Consider the following 19,777-nt stretch of genomic DNA (forward strand, 5'->3'; position numbering starts at 1 on the left):
AACACTCCAAACCCAACCTAGACATTAAGGTCAGATTATGAGGGTTACAATATTCGTAAAAATATTATTGATTAACTTCTGTGAAACTTAGTTTTATTTCTAAAGTAATAATGTTATTTAAGTTATCAAAAACACAAATATTTAATAGATAGTGTATGAGCAATTTGACGAGAGCCTTGTTTTATTAATTTTATAAAAACAATCCGAATATTTAACCAATTGAGTTGTAAACATCGTAATTAATTTCAAAACCTTATAGTAGAAAAATACTTTAAGAATTTCTTATCTCTTAAAATTATAGAATCCCATCAGTTATGACGTCTTAGGTATAATTACGAGTTATAAATAGCATGTTCGCTAAAATAAATATCAAAACCAAAAGTTAACTTCCCAAAACAAATTAAAATTCGAAAGACTGTAAAGTCTAAAATTAACATTCAAAACATACTTAAACCAAAATGTGTGAACCAAGCTCCGGAATCGCCGCCAAGTCCTAAGTCTGAAGGTCACCTGAAACGTATTAAACAAACGGATAAGCTAGAAGCCTAGTGTGTGACTCGGCCCACAAACAGTATATACTTATAACAAACACAAATATAAATACCATCACAAAAATTTACTAGAAACATATGTTCGATCAAAATATCATATTTTCATAATCATATATCATAATAAAATTCATAATTTTAGAATAAAAATCTCAAGCACATTCTTTTATACAAAATCAGATTAATTCATAATCAGATATAGATGCATATTCAAATTTAGATACAAATGCAAACGAATCACAGATCCTACCCCCATCTGCTACAAACCGACTCCGTCTAACTAATCACACCAAATAGGACTACAAGAGTCCATCCATCCAATCACACCGGGTCATGGTGGTATGTCACTCATAATAGTGCAGCTGAGCTGCCAGACAGATATTGCGGTTGAACTGCCAAAATTGTAGTAAAATTGTCAAAAAACACTTCCTCCATCATAGCCAAAGCCCACCCCAATGCACGTCCAAAATAATAATAACATATGTACATATCACATAGTCGAATCATATATCATATCAGAACAGATAACAGAATACGGATATCACACATGCTTTACAAAAATAGTCATGCTTTCAAAAATTGTCGACACATACAATATACATGTAACTCACTTACGAAACATATCAACACATATATCACACTTAGGGTCTTTTTAAGCAAGCTGGACCCCAGGGAAGATCTAATTACAAACTACAGATTAAATCGAGCCTAAATGAAAATTTTAGTAAAATGGGTCACATGTCTGTGTGGTTTCACATGGCCCAGGTGACCAACCCGTGTAGCCTACACGGCCTAGTTGATTTGCCCATGTAAACACACACACCCGTGTACCCCCACACGACCTAACACAGCAAGACACAAGACCGTATGGTACACACAGTCTGCCACACGGCCTACCACACAGTCGTGTGACGCAAAACAATTTCATTTTCATTTTTTCTTGTGGTTTTTCCAAATTTTCAGCTAATACACAATGGTTTCGAGTTAGAAATACACACGGTTCGCTAATCAGTTATTAAGCATTTCGCACATAGGATTCGTAGAGCATAAGGTTAGTGTCCACACATACAATTCACATTAGATTAAGCCTCACACCTGAAAACGCAATCCGAATAGCAGTACTCCACAATCAAACACTCCAACATTTTGGATCTAAATCGACTCCCTCTAGAATTGAGACTTAGGCTCCCTTTGGATGCAACTGCATCTCAGTGCGTTGGCTGTTTTAGGCTAAAAAAAATTACAACTGAAACGTTAGTAAACAAGGCTGTTTGGAAAGCATTCTTCAGTGCGTTGAGAATGCATTTCACCTCACCGGAGGCTTAATTTCAGACTGGAGCCTTTTGTTCCAGTGAAAATTGGGTAACTTTAATTGCTTTTTTTTTCCTCTTTTACCCATATATTCTTCCGTTGCATTCTTCTTCAGGCTTTTCTGATGTTTGGTTACCCTTCCTCTCCCCTTTCCCCTTCCCCTTGGGTTGCAAATCAGTGTTCTTGGATTTTCTGTGTTTCTCCTTTTTTCTAATTGAAATTTTCATTTTTTTCCTTATTTGGTTTTGCATTTTTTTTAAAATTCTGTGTTCTTGGATTGACAGGAGCAAAAGTTCTTGATTGGAAGTTCAATAATAAAACTGTCTTGCTTCATTTCCATTATTTATTGCTTGGTTAACATTCTGTAAGGCCTTTGTAATTATGCTTCAATATCGTGTTTCAATTTTTTTTGTTGATTATTTTCTAATCTTGAGTTTCCCCTGTTCTGCATCAGATATGCATGTACTATGAGTCCATAATCCATATTATTTCAGTGATAACATGGGAGGTGTACTGAGGACATTGTTATTTGATCCCTCTTTTTTCTTTTTCTCTTATTTAAGGGACTTACATTTGTTATGCTTAGGTGTAAACCTTGATGGAATCTGTTTTCACTTTTCTTTCTCAGAGAGTTTTTACATAGCTTTATGGCTCTGTAATGATGGTCATTGGAGTATATCCGTCCTGTGGATTTTTGATCTAGCATTCTCGTCTCCCAAAAATATTTTAAGTTTTACATTTTTCCTTTTATTTTCACTGGGCTTTGGGAGAGGTTGTTAAAACTTTTGCAAAACCAGTGAACTTTTGTGGTATCTACCAGATTGGTTCAATGCCATTTGCTTATTTTCTTGGCATATGGTGGAAGTCGTGACTCGTGAAAAGCATTAAAAAATAGCTCGTTTTAGTATGTATAACCTAAGTTGTCGAATTTTGGATCAATTAATATCCAGAATCAAAGAATCACTGCAAACGTGATATATTGTTCTTATGGTTCCTTGCTATTCTGTAGAATCGGTGAGTTTATTTGCTATTCCATAGAATCGGAGTTGTTCTTATGATCAATGTTGCAAACTTTTGCTTCTAAAGATGCTTGCAGTGGGAATTTTTATTGTTAGACTCCTGTGACTTCTTTTATGACTCTTCAATAGTCTGATCAATAAAGTCTTTGTTTTGAATGGTTTTCTTTTGTTGCAAAGGATGGTGCGCAGGATGAATTCAGTTTTATGCTGTATTTTAAAATGCTATGCTGTCTGTATGCTGATCTGCATTTTATTCTCTTGTGTTCTTTGTCTGGTGATGTTCAAATTGTTAGGGAGCTTGTTACAAATTTGTTAACGGTTTTGTTTATTAATGTTTTCTCTGTTCATTATCTTGGCTTTTCTAATCTATTCATCCTTATTCTGCAGCATATTGAAGACTTGACTTAGGAAAAGTTTTCACTGCAACGAGCTCTTGAGGCCTCACGTACATTAGCAGAATCTTTGGCTGCTGAAAATTCATCTTTGACTGATAGTTATAACCAACAGGTTTGTTTCCAAATATTAGATTAGCAGCATTACCGGCTGTCATGGTCATGATATGTTTTTTTTATCAGTTCATCGTGCTTCTCCATTGCAGCACTTTCTGTCATTTCATTATCCTAATTTGTATTCTCAATCCTTCTTAAAAATCTCTTAATTATCTTACATTTACTTTTCTCCCCAGAGAAGCATTGTCAACCGGCTAAAATCTGACATGGAGAGCTTACAAGAAGAAATCAAGGCCCAACTGGTTAGTATTTACTATATTTAGGTACTGGTAGTCACTTCAAATTGTTAGAAATAATTGAATCTCATATAACTACATACCACTTTATGTCATATGGTTAATGCAATGGTGTTTGTATGGCATGTGTCATGTGTGCACATATGCACATTGGTTTAGACTTGTTTGTGCTTAGATAAAGTTCTATCTAAAAATTGAGATACCTACTGTTGTATATTGCATCTCTGGTGGTACCCATTAACCAAAAATGCAGTACAAGGAACCCTCTTGAGGTTGTCCATGTCTATGCCCTTTGATCTACACTTGAAGGGGCCTTAAGTAGTGCTATCCCAAAGTTATTAAATATTGGGTTTGTTTCGGTTTTATATTCAGGTTGGGCCTCTCAACCTATTGCTTATTGGTTTTAGGTTAGATGCTTAATAACTTTTTATCTATAAAAATGATCCTAAGGCTGGAGCTTGTCCATTTTTCCTGGATTCAATCAATAAGTCTTTGTTTTGAATGGTTTTCTTTTGTTGCAAAGGATGGTGCACAGGATGTTCTTGAACTTTGGCCTGCAATGCAATAGGAAACCAGCAGCAAACCAGCGTGCAGACCGGCATCCAAGCTGAACCAGATAAGCAGCAGCATTTTGTTTATTTTGTTCATTTGTAACTTGATTTAGTTGCAATGTAATTTATACTTAAAGTTAGTAGGAGTAGTTGTTGATTTATGTTTGATGTTATAGCTGGTATGTCAGCTACATTTTGTTTGTAATTCTATCTAGGCTTTAGTCATGTATCTTATACTTGACTCGTTCAAGCTTTTGATGGTTTTTGAACCATGAACAATAAGAAATGAATCAGATATGTTGATGAAGAATTGAACATGTGGTTTCTATTGGATTTCTTCTGAAATTAAGAAATGAATCATTTTTCATTCATCATTGCATTGCTTCATCTTTAGCTCAAATGTGAATCATTTTGCATTTTCTCTTCTGATGAATATTCCAATCTATTGGACAAATACACTAGTGTGATGTTGGAAACAACATGGATCTAGATTTGAATTGTATGCCTTGGGTTTCAATATAAATGAAGCAGAAATTATATATTTAAATTTGATTTATTATATAAATAGTAAGAATGAAATGAAAAGTATAAAAATATTTTGAAAATATGAATGTTACATTTTTAAAAATATTTTATCCAATTTCTATTGAAATAATGTTTTGATTGATTGTAGGCTAAACAGGGATTTAACAATGCTAATGTTATAAAGTCATATTTTGACGTCTTTAATCTTATATTATAACTCCAATGTTAAACTAAATCAAACTTAAAGTTTAAGTTAATTTTTATCACCCCCAATGTCTTATAATATTGTATTAGTAAAACATTTTAAAGGATTTGGTATGTAGGCAAAATTTCATACAAACATAGATAACGAAATTAGTTCAATTGAGTAACACTGTTAAACCTTCTTGTTAAACTGAGCTGTTCAGTAACTTATGTGCTAGGAATTAGTAAAACCAGCAGTAGCATATTTATGTAATTGTAATAATTCATTTTAATTATTTATTATTGAAAATAAATATAATTGTAATAATTTTTAATCATTTATTAATTTTATAATTGTTAAATAATTTTAAAAATTTCTATTATATATCATTTTAATCTAATGTCCTTAAAAGTCATTTTCTATTTTCACCTCATCGCTACAGCTGCGTTTGAATCCAAACACACACTCCACTGCTGTTTCTAATCTCACTGCTACAATATCCAATCTCACCGCTACAGTAACTAATCTCACCGCCACCGCTATTTTTAACCTCACCGGAGCTAAACACACCGCCCATCCAAACTAAGCCTTAGAAAAGAAAACACACAAAACAGATGCTTCGATTCGGCCACACACCCTCACAACATTCAACCACCGTAGAGAAATAAAGAAAAAAACAAGATATAATATTTAAGCGTCAACTTACCCTATCAAAGGTCTAAAACGATGCAACAAAAATTGAATCGAATGGCCATCAAATAACAAAAAATAAAAGAAAAAAGTAGCTACCCGGTCGACAAGCAATGCAACAATGCGACAATTGAATGGTGAAATTGGGGGAGCTATCGCAAGAATGGAAACAATAATTGCAGAAATTATTTTGGAGGTACATGATGCTGCAAACGACGCCAAAAACAAGTAAAAATCCAATCAAGAAACAACAGTTAAGGTTATGATTGTCGCCATTACAGGATTTTAGTTGATATTCACATCTAATGCAAAATTGGGATTCGGAACCATTATAAGAAGAGTCTAGGCATGAAACAACAATGGAAGCAACGAAACATGGAAAGTTTATCCAACTATTATTAGAGCACCACTCTGAAGGCAATTGAATGTTTATGGAAGATCCTAAGCTTTTGAAATCAAACCATTCCAGGATTTCACTCCCAAGGACGCATGTAACAATGCTAGTTCTTCTTTTGCTTTCGGGGGTGCCTGTTCGATTACAATTATTAGAAACACGATTGATTATTCAGCATATAACTATCCAAAAGAAGAAGAAGAAGCTGACCTCATGATAGTCTTTTAATACAGCGACCAAATTGCTCAAATGGCATCTCCAACTTTGGTGTTTCAGGACGCTCACAGCTTTCTGATCCAGTTGTAAGCTGTTGGTAAATAGCCAACCCAAGGATTTACAAAACACTGCTTGCTTCAAAAGCTTCTTAATGCTTGAGACTTCCTCTACTGAAGTGCTGTCATCTACATGATCTATATCATTCCCCACACCTTTATCACCCAGTTTGAAGCAGTTGGCAAATCTGTTATAAAAAAATAGATTAAAAAAGAAAATAAATAAAAGAAGAATCACCTTTTTGAAATTTTGTGTTATATTTTTTATTGCTTCGTCTGTATTTCTTTCTGTTTTCAGAAAAAAAGAAGGTCCTTTACAGTCTGTTTTCAAGCTTTTTTTATAGCCGAATTTCAATATTATTTTTTTCTATTTTTCTACTGTTCTCGCTACTGTTTGTGCATCGACTCCTGTCCTTTTCTTTTCTACAGGTGTCTCCGGAGTCAACTGACGGGACGGAGGCAGTTGACGGTGGCAGACCTCAGGGTGCGAGCATACTGACTAGCAAGGAGCGGTGCCAGAAGAGGGATTAGGGTTTCTTAGTTTTTCTAAAAATTTTAGATCATGGGCCGTAGAGTTTTTTTGTATTTGGGCCGTTTGTAATTCTAAATTTTGGCTGATGCACTATTGTAATGGAATTTGGACTGTTATTATTACTTTTTTATTTTTATTTTGGTTTGATTTCTGTTTGGTTGAGTCTGAGCAAAATTAGGCCTCTACACTTCTGGTTGAGGAATTAAGATGATTTGTTGACCGTGGACTGGAATGATTAGTATAGTATCAATGATCATGGCATAGAGTTGGATGTTTTTTTTGTTGTCTTGGGCTAAATGATATCATTCTACTATTTTTGGAGATTCTTTTGACTTTTTACAGTAAAATTTCTATAAAATAATATTTATTATTAATTTAGAAAATATTTCATACTTTATGCAGGTTTTTTTATTTATTAAAATTCAATATGCATGTAAGTGCAATGAATCAAAGTTAATTGGCTCATGTAAAAAAAAAGAATTAATTAATTGGTTCATGTAACCAAAAAGAAAAAAGAGCTAATGATTTCAAAATCCAGTACATATATATTTATCGGATAGATTAAAAATTTTATTATAAATAAACACATGTACGTATCAAAATATTGTAATGCATATAATCTTTTTCTCTATTATTTCCAATTTGAAAGGTGTAAAAAGTCTACATTGACAGATGAGATGAAGTATTATGTGATTACAAAAATAAGCATTCCTCTTCAAGTCAAAAAGATTTACATCAGTAGTGTCGAAACCATTTTTTTGAAAACGGAAATCGACTTTGTTTGAAAATTAAAACGGGAGTCGCCACCGATCTTTATTAGGTATTTTTGGTCTATGAAACTTGAGAGAAAGGGTTCGGGAGTCGGTTACGTGCGAGGAAGGATTAGCACCCTTGTCACGCCCAAAATTGGTACCAAATTGATTAGTTAGTGTCTTAATGTCGAAAGTTGAAAATCGGGAATAGATTTAAAATACGATCTTTTTTATTAACGTCGATTTTAAAAATGTTTGAATTAGATCAAAACAATTGCTAAAGATTTTCTCGTCTCGAGATATCAGAATATCACATCCCGTAAGTTAGGACGCGATACCATGAACTCCCGAGTGCAAGTTTGTCTTTAATTTTAATTGGAATTTCGTGTATTTTAAATCTCGAAAGGATATTTGACCATTTAGGATCAACGAGAAAATCGAAACCCCGTAAGCTAGGGCACGATTCCTCGATGTTCAAGAACGCAAAACATTGCCTTATTTTGAAAATTTTTGTTTTTGAATAATGGTGAGTACGATATTTAAACGACGTGCATTATTTGTTTAGATTAAAATAAAACGATTTATTGGATGAATGTAACGAGGCTTGATTCATGAGGCGATGATATGAAATAAAAAAATAGTACGACATGGAACGATGATATATGAATAAAATATTACACAAGCCAATGACAATAATATGAACACGAATAAGCGAATTAAAGTACACGCAATGACAATAATCTCACAATGTGCACCTTTAAGTACTAATCATTAATAATCAAAGACAAATTAATTAAATAATACAATTTAAAAATAAATAGTTGAAAGCAATCTAAAATAAAATAATTGCAAAATAAATTTTAAAATGACGATGAATAAATTTAAAATAAATAATGCGAAGAAAAAGTTAAAATCAACCATATACAAAACGATTTTTTTTTAAAAAAGAAAGAATGATATATGTATGAAGAACTTTAAGATAGATAATATATATATACAAAAAAGTATGAAATAAATAATGTATAAAAAATAAAGTAAATGATAATAATAAAACATTTTAAAATAAATAAATAGAGTTCAAAATAAAGTATATAAAACAATTTTAAAATAGGTAATCAAAACGATTTTAAATAAATAATATATAATAACTTTTTTTAATAAATACCATAAACGGCAATTCGAACTAAACAGTATAAAATGATTTGAAAGAATTAACATATATAATACATTTAAAAAAATGTAATAATATATAAAGTAATTCAAAATAAATAATTTATACACCCTTTAAAATAACATACGAAAGCTTTAAATATATGATGTGTAAAAGAATTTTAAATGAATAATAAAAGGCAAAACAGTTTTAATATAAATAATTTACATAAACATAAAACAATTTAAGTGAAATAATATGTAAAAAGAAAAATCTATACTGTTTAAAGAGCAAATAAAAAAAAACAAACAAAAAAAAACAGAAACAATTTAAAAATAAAATTGAAGTTAAAAGGTCAGAGACTACATTGCAAATCAGCATAAAATAATGGGGCATAACCATAAATACTAAAAGCTGCCAGGGACTAAAGTGACAAGCGCATAAACTTGCGGGGGCTAGATGGGAGAATATCCCCGATCCCAATGCGAAACGTTTTTACCCGAGGGCCTAAATGACACACGAATAAAATTATAGAGGTCGATTTAAAATATACACAAAACATTCCAAGACCTGATTGAAAAGTGGAACAAAAACAAGAGGACCAAAACAGAAAATATCCCATTTCGGGTCGTCGCGGGTTTTCCCCCCTAAACGATGCCGTTTTGAGGCGTGTGGGGGGTTGCAAAACGGTAACGTTTTGCATGGCTATTAAAGCCAAATTTTTATTTTCTTTTCATTTCAGCCCCATTTTTTTAAAAAAACCAGAGAGCCTTTTTGCTCTCTCCCTCTCCCTTTCTCTTTTCGGCTAGGATTTTGAAACCCATCATTGCCGCTGATGTCACGGCGCCACCATGGGCGATAGTTGGGGCGGTGCGAGACAAGCTTTCTAACCCATGTTTAAGACACCCCCAAAGGCCAAGCCTTCTCAGCCCAAAAAGTGCGAAAGAAAAGGGTCTCTCCCCTCCCTATTCGATCCGATCCCGATGACGGAGGAGAGACCTCCGGCGACATAACCACGGGCAATTCCGATGAGATCTTCTTCTCTTTCCTTTTGTTTATTTTATGCCAACTTTTATTTAAAATAGATTCGTAGTAAAAAAATAAAAAGAAACTAAAAAACGAATAGAAAACAAATAAAATAAAATCGAGATCAACCTTTTCAAACTTTCGTTCTGCTTTTTTGATTAATAGTGTGTGTAAAAAAATATACAAAGGGGATCATTTGGCTTTTAAAGCCGAATTACAACATTTTACATTCATTTTTTTTGTTGTTTTGCTATTACTTCTTCTGATGCCTTGTATTAATTTCTCTCTGTAGGTGTCAGAGGCGTGGGAGGCCGGTGGTGGCTTGCGGGGAAGGCTCTGCGCGAGGTGGCCAATGGTTGGCCTAGCATGCAGCGGCTGAAGGCTTGGGGGCTAGGGTTTGCTATTTTGTTTATGTGTTTGGGTTAATTAGGCTATTAAGGTTTAAGTTATTGGGTTTTAAATTTTGAGCATGGGTGATTTAGGCCTGATATGTAATGGTTGTTGTTTGATTTATGAATTAGGTAATGGATAGGTTTATTCTATTTGGACTTGTAAATAACTAGACTATTATATTTATTTGTTTATGAGCCCAGGCAAAATTTAGGCCTTACAAGTAGGTTCAACAAATATTTAATCTCTCTATTAGTCAATCAACAATATTAAATACTTTTATACACCATATTATATTATATTCATCACATAATTTTTATTTATTAAATACGCCATATTTATATAATTTACGAGTCTTTTAGTCACTATGTGTATCGTTGGTTGTTTGGTAGAAAGTTACCCACCCACCCATCGTACATTAACCACAAAAGCTTATAGCTGCATTGGGGGAACATGGCCAATCGAAATCATTCTTCCACTTTAATTTTATGCCATATATAAATACATAAACATAAGTATATAAAATCTTTTTTCTCCTATATTGATTAATTAATTATTTTTCAAATAGAGAATTAAAACTTAATTTGAAATATATTATAAAAGCTTTTATGATACTTTTATTTATAAATTTTGATTTCATATTTTATAATATTTATAAGTTTTTATGGAAAAATATTAGATTAAGTCAAAAGCTTGGATATGTTTCATATTTCTTATTTTACCTCCATAAAATACCGAAATTTTCAAATTAACCAAGACCAAAAATTATTTTTTAATTTAGTCCTTAATTTAAATAAACTCTGATTCTAAATTAATTCTAATCCTATTTCAATTAGGGAAATTTTTTTATAAATATCCAATCTTTAAAAACACTATAATTTTTTATTTAGAAAAATTAGAAATCATTTACAATCTCTATTCTGTCTCTTTCTGGGAAATGTTACTTTTTTTTTTCCTTTCAATTTATTATTATTTTATCTTTCTTGCTCCCCTCCCTGTTGTTGCTCATCTCCCAAATTGGAAAAAGACTCCACACTGATATAATCTTTGTTTTTACTAAGATTATACCGAATAAAGATAAAATAGAGCATATTCTTTGTGAGTGAAAAATTCAGAATACATTTAAGTCAGCTTTTTAAGAAATCAAGAACAAAGATCCAGATATTATTTGCTAACTTGTTGCGTCTCAACCAGCAAGAGAGAGGTTCTACGAAACTTCTTGGGCGTGGATAGGACAATAACTAATATTAAGAAAGTTGTGCTTTCAGCACTGCACTTACAGGAGATGAACGAAGCATTCATTGCATTTGTCAATGAAGAGAAACAATGGCAAAAAACACTTGCTCAAGAAAGATGCCAAACAAAGGTCTTCGGCCAATTTGTCACCCCAGATGAGAAACAAATGGCTGAAACATTTGTTGTAGAAGGAAATTTGGAAGATCAGATTCAGACTTGTCATTTGAAGCTAAACGAAAAGCAAGTTCGCAGTGAGCCAGATGATTTTTATTGGCTCTATATAAAAGAGTTTCTCAACTACAAACAGGTGCAAGAAAAATACAATGATAAGACAGTTGGGATCATATTTCTGATAGCAATTGTATTTTTTTGAGGTATAGGCAAAAAAATAAGATTCATCGGTAGTAAAAATGTAATTTCTCTATTTTAATAGCTTATATTTTGATAATTTTTAGAGAATTAAATTCAATTTTTATCTTTTTTGAAGAGTTAAAAAGTGCAATTTACCTTTACTAATTTAAAATTTTATAAATTATAGATGATCTAAATAAAAAAAAATTCATTTCAGGGGGTAAGGCCTCTATTAGCCCCCTTAGATCCGTCCTTGGCTTAGCCAAGACTTACAATTACAAAAGAAAAGAACACTTTTATTAATACACAATACAATTATAATATAAAACACACTTGTCGAAACCTTTTTTTTTTAAGGAAAAAACGGGGATCGAATTTTAAAACAACGTGTGGAGTCGCCACCAATCTTTTTGTTTAGGTGTGATTGGATCACCTAATAAAACATTTTGTTCCATTTAAATCAACTTTGGTCCACGTAAATTTAAAAATGGGTTCGGGAGCCGGTTACGTATGAGGAAGGGTTAGCACCCTCACTACGCCCAAAAATTGGTACCAGATTGATTAAATGCTGTCCTTATGTCTAGGAATTTTTTGAAAAATCTTAAAATATGTTCCTTTTAAAACATTTGAGTGGTTCAAGTTGGTCGTCAAAACTTTCTCGTTTCAAAGGCAACAACATCACATCCAGCACAAGAGGATACGATCCTTTATACCTTTGAAAACACGATTGATTTTTGACTTCCAAAAGCCCATAGGTCAAAAATTACAAAAGGATGTTCAAATATTTAGTCTAACGAAAAATCGAAACCCAGCACAGTAGGGCACGATTTCTCGAATTTTCAAATATTGAACATTGCCTTGTTTTAAATTTTTTTTTGAATAAATGATTGTAAATTAGCTCAAAACGTATTGAATTTATTTGAAATAAAATAAAATAATTGATTTTTAAAAAAAAATGAAAATTATCAAGCAACGTTTGTAAACCAAAAGAAAAAATATTAATAATCATGGGATAATATGTATGCATAAAATTCAATACTTGGTGAATGAAGATAATATGATCTTATTTAACTAACTAACAAAACAAATAACTAAATATAATTAATCCAAAATATAACCCAAATTCACAAGCATGGATGAGCAACAATTGATTTAACATATAAAACAATGAATAAATAATATGCAACAACAATATATAAGGCATAATATAAAACCATCAACATAAAGTGTACAAAACAAAATAGAAATTAGAAGCCAATGTGGTATAAGATAATTTTAAAACAGTGACGAACTAATGAACACATAATGTATACAATATATGAATTAATGAATTGATGAATTTGAAATAATTTGTATAAAAACTAAGGATATATATATACAATTATTGAAGTGAATTAGTGCAAAATGAAGACATTTGAATCAAATCATATGCAAAGTGTTAAAAACATTGACAATATACACAAGAACTTAAATAATATATAAGATATAAAAGAATAGTAAAAATACATGATAAGGTATAATCTTAAGAAATAAATTGTTCACGTTGTAGATTTACAAAATATATACCTATACACAAATATATTTTGAGGTAATTACTTGTAAAAATATCATGGAATTGATAAGAATAGCATGGAATTGATAATGCTTATAAAATTAAATTAATTTTATCATAAATTGTATATGTAATAGATTTTTTTAAAAAAAATAATTATATAAATAACTTCAAAAGAAAATATATGTATAAAATTAATGATGTATATAGATCAAACATAAGCTCCAATATATATGTATATATATAATAATAATTTACATAATGCATGAAACATGTAGGATTTTCCTTTAAACAACAAAATTATATAATAAAATAGGTGAATAAATTTAAAAGAAATTATATGTGTAAAATAGCATGAAATTAATAACATATATATAGAATAAAATTAATTTTATCACGAATTATATACATATAATAATGTATAAGTACATTTCTATAACGTATTATACAAAATGTTAAAATGATATGCTATAAAAATTTTACAATAATGACTTTAAAACAAAATACAATTATTAAAGTAGCTCAAAATATAAAAATAATTAAACAAGAATTTAAAACAATAAATATGAAATGAAGTTTAAAAAATGATGAAAAAAACTATATTAAAATAAAATTAAAATAAAAGGGATAATTTACAAATTTTTGAAATTAAATTGAGGACTAACGCGCAATGCGCGCAAAATTCCAGGGACTAAAGATGGAAGTGTTCCAGGCCCCAAAACACAGCGCTGAGATGCGGACTAAAATATAAACATGCGCAAACTACAGAGCCAAATTTAAAAATGAAGTAAAACACATTAGGCGCAATTGAGTGATCGTGCGAAAAGGGAGGACCTTGCGCGAAATTATCCCTCTCCGTAGAAATGCGCGGATCCTAGGGGCAAAGGATCGGATCGGGTCGGGTTGGCTATACACGACACCGTTTTGGAGCCACTGAAACAGGCTCGAAACGGCGTCGTATTTGGTCCTTTATAAGGGGTAAACCGAATCATTTGGCCAACAACTGTAGCTTTTTCTTTTCTCCTTCAGTCGAAACCTAAATCACCACTCAAACCGCCGATTCTCATCCCCCAAACAACAACCCACACATTCAAGCCTAGGGGACGACTTTTCAGCCTTGAGATCTCCTCTTGGCTTTGATTTCAACAAAGCAAAAGGAAATCTATGGCGTATTTACAAGGTAAGACCCTCCTTCTTTTTTTCCTTTTCTATTTTTGCTTTCGAATACAAAAACAACAAATCCAAAAGAATGAAGCCGAAAAAAATAAAGTATCTAGAGATTTGAACCGGAAATCACCTTTCGATTTTGGTGGCCTTTTGTGTATTTCAGTATGCGTAAAAATTTACAGTGTACACTCGGTGGCTTTTATAGCCGGAAAAATACAAATTTAAAAATACAAAAAAATCTATTTTTCGTTTTCCATTATATTTTGCTGCTTCTCGTGTATTCTTTTGCTGTGTTTGTTTTTCCTTCTCGCAGGTTCTGTTGACGTGGAGGCGTACGGAGAAGAAATCACTTGTGGGGAGGCCGTTCGTGAGAGACCACTCGTGGGAGCTCGATCCTCTGGCGCTGTTCTGGCGTATTCCAGAAGTTTCTGGTGTTCTCGGGCTGCTGAGTTTCTTTGGGTCCTGTTGGGTCTCAGGTTTGGGCTATTGGAGTCGAGTTTAGGGTTTGGGCCGTTGTGACTAGGTCTAGGTTTATTGGATCAATTTTGATGTTTGATGTTTGGGTTTGGTTTGGTTTTATTATTTTTTTTAGGTTTCAATTTGGGCATATTTTGTAATCTGGACTAATGCTTTAGTTTTGTTTTGGGCTAATAAAATTAGATGTAAATGGAGTTTTATTTATTGGTTTTGTTTTGAATTTATGTTATTGATTTTTTGATAACTTTATGGGCCCGGGTGAAATTGGCCTTCTACAACACTTGCATCACTACTCCTTTTCTTCTCTATCTCTACCTCTTACACTCTTTTGCTTATGACTTTCTCTTACATCATAGCAAGAATAAAAGCTCTCAACCCTATTTATAGAGTTTAATGGCCGTTAAATTGTTAATACATGTCAACTTCATTACCATTGATTTTACAAATATCTAATAGTTAGAATGTTCATCCCTAATCTCTTTTAAATAATATCCTATTTCTTTGTTTTATATTTTAAAATCTTTCCAATAAAATATCTATTAAATGATAAATTTAGATTTTATCTAGAAGTTGTGTTTGCTTTTAAAATTTCTCATCCCGCGACACAAATTGACTAAACACCCTTACTTGGGCTCTTTCTTGACCAAGCCTTTTTTGCCAATCCTCCTCTTCATTGACAAACTGAACGAAGGCTTTGTTAATGTCCTTCAGATGCAATGCTGAAAGCACAAGTATGTTAATCTTAATTCTTGTCCATTCCCCATCCAAGAGGTTTCCCAGAACCTCTCTCTCTCTTGTTCGTTGAGAAGTAGCAAGTCTGCGAACAATATTAGTAGATCTGTGTTCTTGCTTCCTTGTAGAGCTGCCTCATATGCATTTTGAACTTTTCCCTCACCAAAAATATGTTATATTTTATCTTTCTTTAGTAAAAAGATGATAATGATGTGGAATTTTTTCCATTCAGAAAAGTCGGAAGAAGGGAGATTGAACCAAGAAATAAAGGTGACAAGGGAGGAGGGGAAGAAAGGTGAAAAACAAAATCTAAGGAAAATGGTTTTATAACAGTTCGCACACAAATTTCAGATTAATATTTTAAGATTTAATTAGGGTTTAATACTTATTGTTTAGAATTTAATTTTATATTTCTTTGTTTCTTTAATTTTTTATAATTGTTAGTAAATAAATTTAGGGTTTAAAGTGTAAAATTTATTATTTTAAAATTTTATAAAAATATTTAATTAATTTGTCGAAATATATATTATAAGCGAAATATAGGGAAGTCTTTACCAAAATCTAATCATATATATATTAAACGCCCCCATGATACTACCGTAAGTCCCATTAAGACTTAAATTTAGATTGGAGTGTAAAATTCACAATCTTTTAATCTAGTGTGTTGATATCTTCTTAGATTGGATTCGATCTAAATTTGGATTCATCGAATCAATTTTACATTACTTTTTTTCTATTAAAGTACTCGAAGTTCTTTATATTATAGGGTTGGATCAAATTAGTCCATTTATTATTAAATAGATCAATTTAAATACTATATTATTAAAAAATCAAATAAATTTAACTTGTAAAAAAAATAATAGTTACTGAATAAAAAATATCTTGAAAATTGTATTCTTCCAAATGTAGTTTGATTTCAAATAAAAGATTTTATTTTCAAAAATCATAAAAACTTTAAAATATTACCTCTGTTAAAAAATAAATGTTAAACCTATTTCAATTTAGTTTTATTTGATTCTTTTTAGTAGTATAAGAACTAAATTGATCCATTTAATAATAGAGAGATTTATTTGATCAGATTTATAGGGACCTTTGGGTACATTCACCCTTTTTTTCCAAGCGAACGTCCATGAAAGAAAACATGCATTCATGATTTAGCTCTTCAGTAGCCTTTCAAACTAGAAGGGTTCAGCTCAAATTAACTCTCACAATCTTACAGTTCATTTAAATTTGATTGTTATTTCCCTTGATTGATCTAACCACTCACTCAATTTGTCACGTCAATGTTTTCCTCGGTAGACTGAATACAACTATTATGTATTCTATTGGTCCTTCCAACTGTATGTCATTCAACACCGAATTAATAAGTTCATTTTGACTTATGTCTATACAACTTTATGAGATGACGATATCTCTCTAAACAGAAGAAATAACAAATATTAGCATGAAAGTTTTAAGTACGATTTTGGATCTCACAACTCTCTCCTGAATTAAGTATTGGTCTAAAGCTAGATTGATATTTTGTTACTCATGCAAATAAACATATTCAATGAAAATTTTTAACAAAGATCAAGTTAAAATAAAAATAAATTGAAAGAAGAAAAAGTAAGATTGCCCAGTCCAAAAGAAAGAAACAAACTAGAGATTTGCAATTGCAATTGATTTCCAAAATCAAAGTACAAGGGTTGCGTCATATATATATATATAAAATAATAATATAAAAATTTAATCCTACTCCAACTCTTTAATATAGTATTAAAAATACTAGCAAATTAAAAGTAGAAAATTAAAATATATATTATTTTTAAAATAAATTATTGAAATAAAAATTCTCAAAATAGATCTTTGTCCATGGGTCCAAAGCTTTTATGATAACCTGCCGTCTCGATTTTACTTTTCAATTTTACTTTTGTACCTAATAAAAAATAAAATAATAAGGTAAAAGTTGATAGCATCTCATTTAAGAATTTATCAAAATTAAACGCAATGCACATGTCATTTCAAATTCTCTCTAATTAGCCAAATGCTTGCCCTCAAGCATTTTATTCTTTTTCCAATCCAAGCATACTAATATCATCCAAGTCAGTCTAATTCCTACAATCATCAATTCAATCAAGTAAATATATATTGGTAAAGCTTCAATCCACAACAGTCTCCCACAAGCTAATATGTCTATCCGCAATTCAATTGAGCACACAATTATCATATTATCTCATAATTAGAATCCACAATATTGGTTCAAGTTAAAATGTCAAGTCACCAAACTTATCAAAAATTCATAACCATAAACAACCCTTTGTTTAATTTCTCGTGTTCTCTCTCTCTCTCTCTCTCTCTAAATGAAGGAAATGAAATATTTATCTAGAGTGTCGCTAAATCTTTTTACACGAAGAAGGATGACAACCTAAGCACCCCACCTCGGCTACTCTATTTGTCACATCTCTAAATGGCTATTAGTTCTACTCATAACTATTAAGACCAGTGGAGTAAGTGAATGACTTAGAACGTCACTCAATTTTTTTATGTGAAGATAGATGACAACCCAAACACCTAACCTCCGTTATTCAATCAATCACAATTCTAAGATTTTACTTTTAATCTAAATAGTTAGTTGGGTATTTGTTGATTTGTTGATTTTTTATTTTATTTTTCAATTTTATTAATCTAAACAAGTGCCTTTATTTAATGTTGTTGGCTCGACAAGACCCGTCATTCTATTCAAATCAGATTTCTAATCCTATTTTCTCTCACTCTTGAAGTTTCATCATTGGGCATTCTCTTTTCCCTTAGTGCTTGAGAGGCTTTAGTGCCTCCATCTCATTGTCAACTTGTAACAATATGATTTTAAGTGTTGTAAAAAAATATGGTTGCAGAACCCTATTTTTATAAATCGAGTCTGTAAACATAAAATATAAACATTAATGAAATTAGTATAAATATATATTGAAGTTCGGTTAAGTAATTTAATCGAGAAAACCATTAATTAAAGCATAAGGATTAAATTGTAAAAGTCCAATCGCTATTGAGTTTTAGTTTAAAAATACTTGAGGACCAAGATAACAATTATTTAAAGGACCAAAATGGTTAATAAACCAATTTTAATCATGAAATAGTGGAGAATGATGATGGGTTACACTTAAATTAATTTATGATTAAAATGTGTAAGTTAATCTCTTAATTAACTAAAACAAGATTAATTAAACTAAATTAACATTAATTAAAGTGTATATATAAAAAAAGATGTATATTTTAGTAAAAAAAGAAAAAAACTAAATTAACATTAATTAAAGATGTAATATATGAAATGATGATATTTTAATAGTCATCAGTAATAAGAAGAAATGCTTCAAACCATTCAACATTCGACTATTAATCAAGTAAGGTCCTTAAGCTATTTTTATTTTTAATTTTATGGAATTTGAATCATGAGAGCTTGATTCAACTCTCTCGTGTATCAATTTGTTCAATTTTTTAGTTTCTAGAATTTTTCCATTAAAATGAAATTGATGAAATTTAGCTTGATTTGATGAAATTGGTAGTTAGAAAGCTTAATTATGTTAAAGACTGAATTGGAAATTAAATTAGGCTTGTTAGATAACTTTGTATCATTAAGGACTAAATTGAAAAATATCATGATATTATGCTATCGATGAAAAGAATAGGGTCTCTAATGAAAGAATGTGAAATTGGATTTTAATACGATGTTAGACATAAAAAAATATGTGTATCCCGAGTATAGGGACTAAATTGAATAAAATAAAAATTATGTTGGCTATGTATTTTAATGTGAATTGAATATAAATTGATATTGTTTTTATTCTTGAATTATTGAACATAGCTAAATATGACGTCGAGATGTAGCGAGAGAAAGGAAAGGCAAGAGTTTTAGACAAGTAGCAAAACTATTCGTTTGAACTTTTATGATTCGAGTTCAATATACATATACATACATATATACATTATTATTGTATATTGATTATTAAGGTAAGTTTATTTTTTGTCTTATGAATCAAATTATGTTTGACAGTATTGAAAGTCTAGAATTGGATTGAATTGAATATACCTTAAACAAGCTTGATATAAACTATGATGTGTATTAATTTAGTGGTTACCTACTAACTGTCTAAGGCAAAGCCGAGTTTAGTTGGCATGTGATAGGACCATCGAAATAGT

General features: G+C 30.9%; 2 long non-coding RNA genes across 3 annotated transcripts; both read left to right on the forward strand.

Moving 5' to 3' along the window:
* Window positions 1-1,731: 1,731 nt before the first annotated feature.
* Window positions 1,732-4,545, forward strand: LOC121209383 (uncharacterized). Of its 2 annotated transcripts, none has more exons than XR_005904505.1 (4): window positions 1,732-1,910; window positions 3,266-3,385; window positions 3,564-3,629; window positions 4,147-4,545. It is a non-coding gene; the product is annotated as an uncharacterized lncRNA (long non-coding RNA). The 2 variants fall into 2 exon arrangements; XR_005904506.1 differs by lacking the exon at window positions 1,732-1,910 and adding an exon at window positions 2,204-2,223.
* Window positions 4,546-14,219: 9,674 nt separating this feature from the next.
* Window positions 14,220-15,076, forward strand: LOC107948198 (uncharacterized). Its single transcript, XR_001697258.2, has 2 exons — window positions 14,220-14,408; window positions 14,709-15,076. It is a non-coding gene; the product is annotated as an uncharacterized lncRNA (long non-coding RNA).
* Window positions 15,077-19,777: the final 4,701 nt, after the last annotated feature.

The sequence above is a fragment of the Gossypium hirsutum genome, chromosome A11 (genome assembly GCF_007990345.1).
Source record: "Gossypium hirsutum isolate 1008001.06 chromosome A11, Gossypium_hirsutum_v2.1, whole genome shotgun sequence".
In the NCBI taxonomy this organism is placed as follows: Eukaryota; Viridiplantae; Streptophyta; class Magnoliopsida; order Malvales; family Malvaceae; genus Gossypium; species Gossypium hirsutum.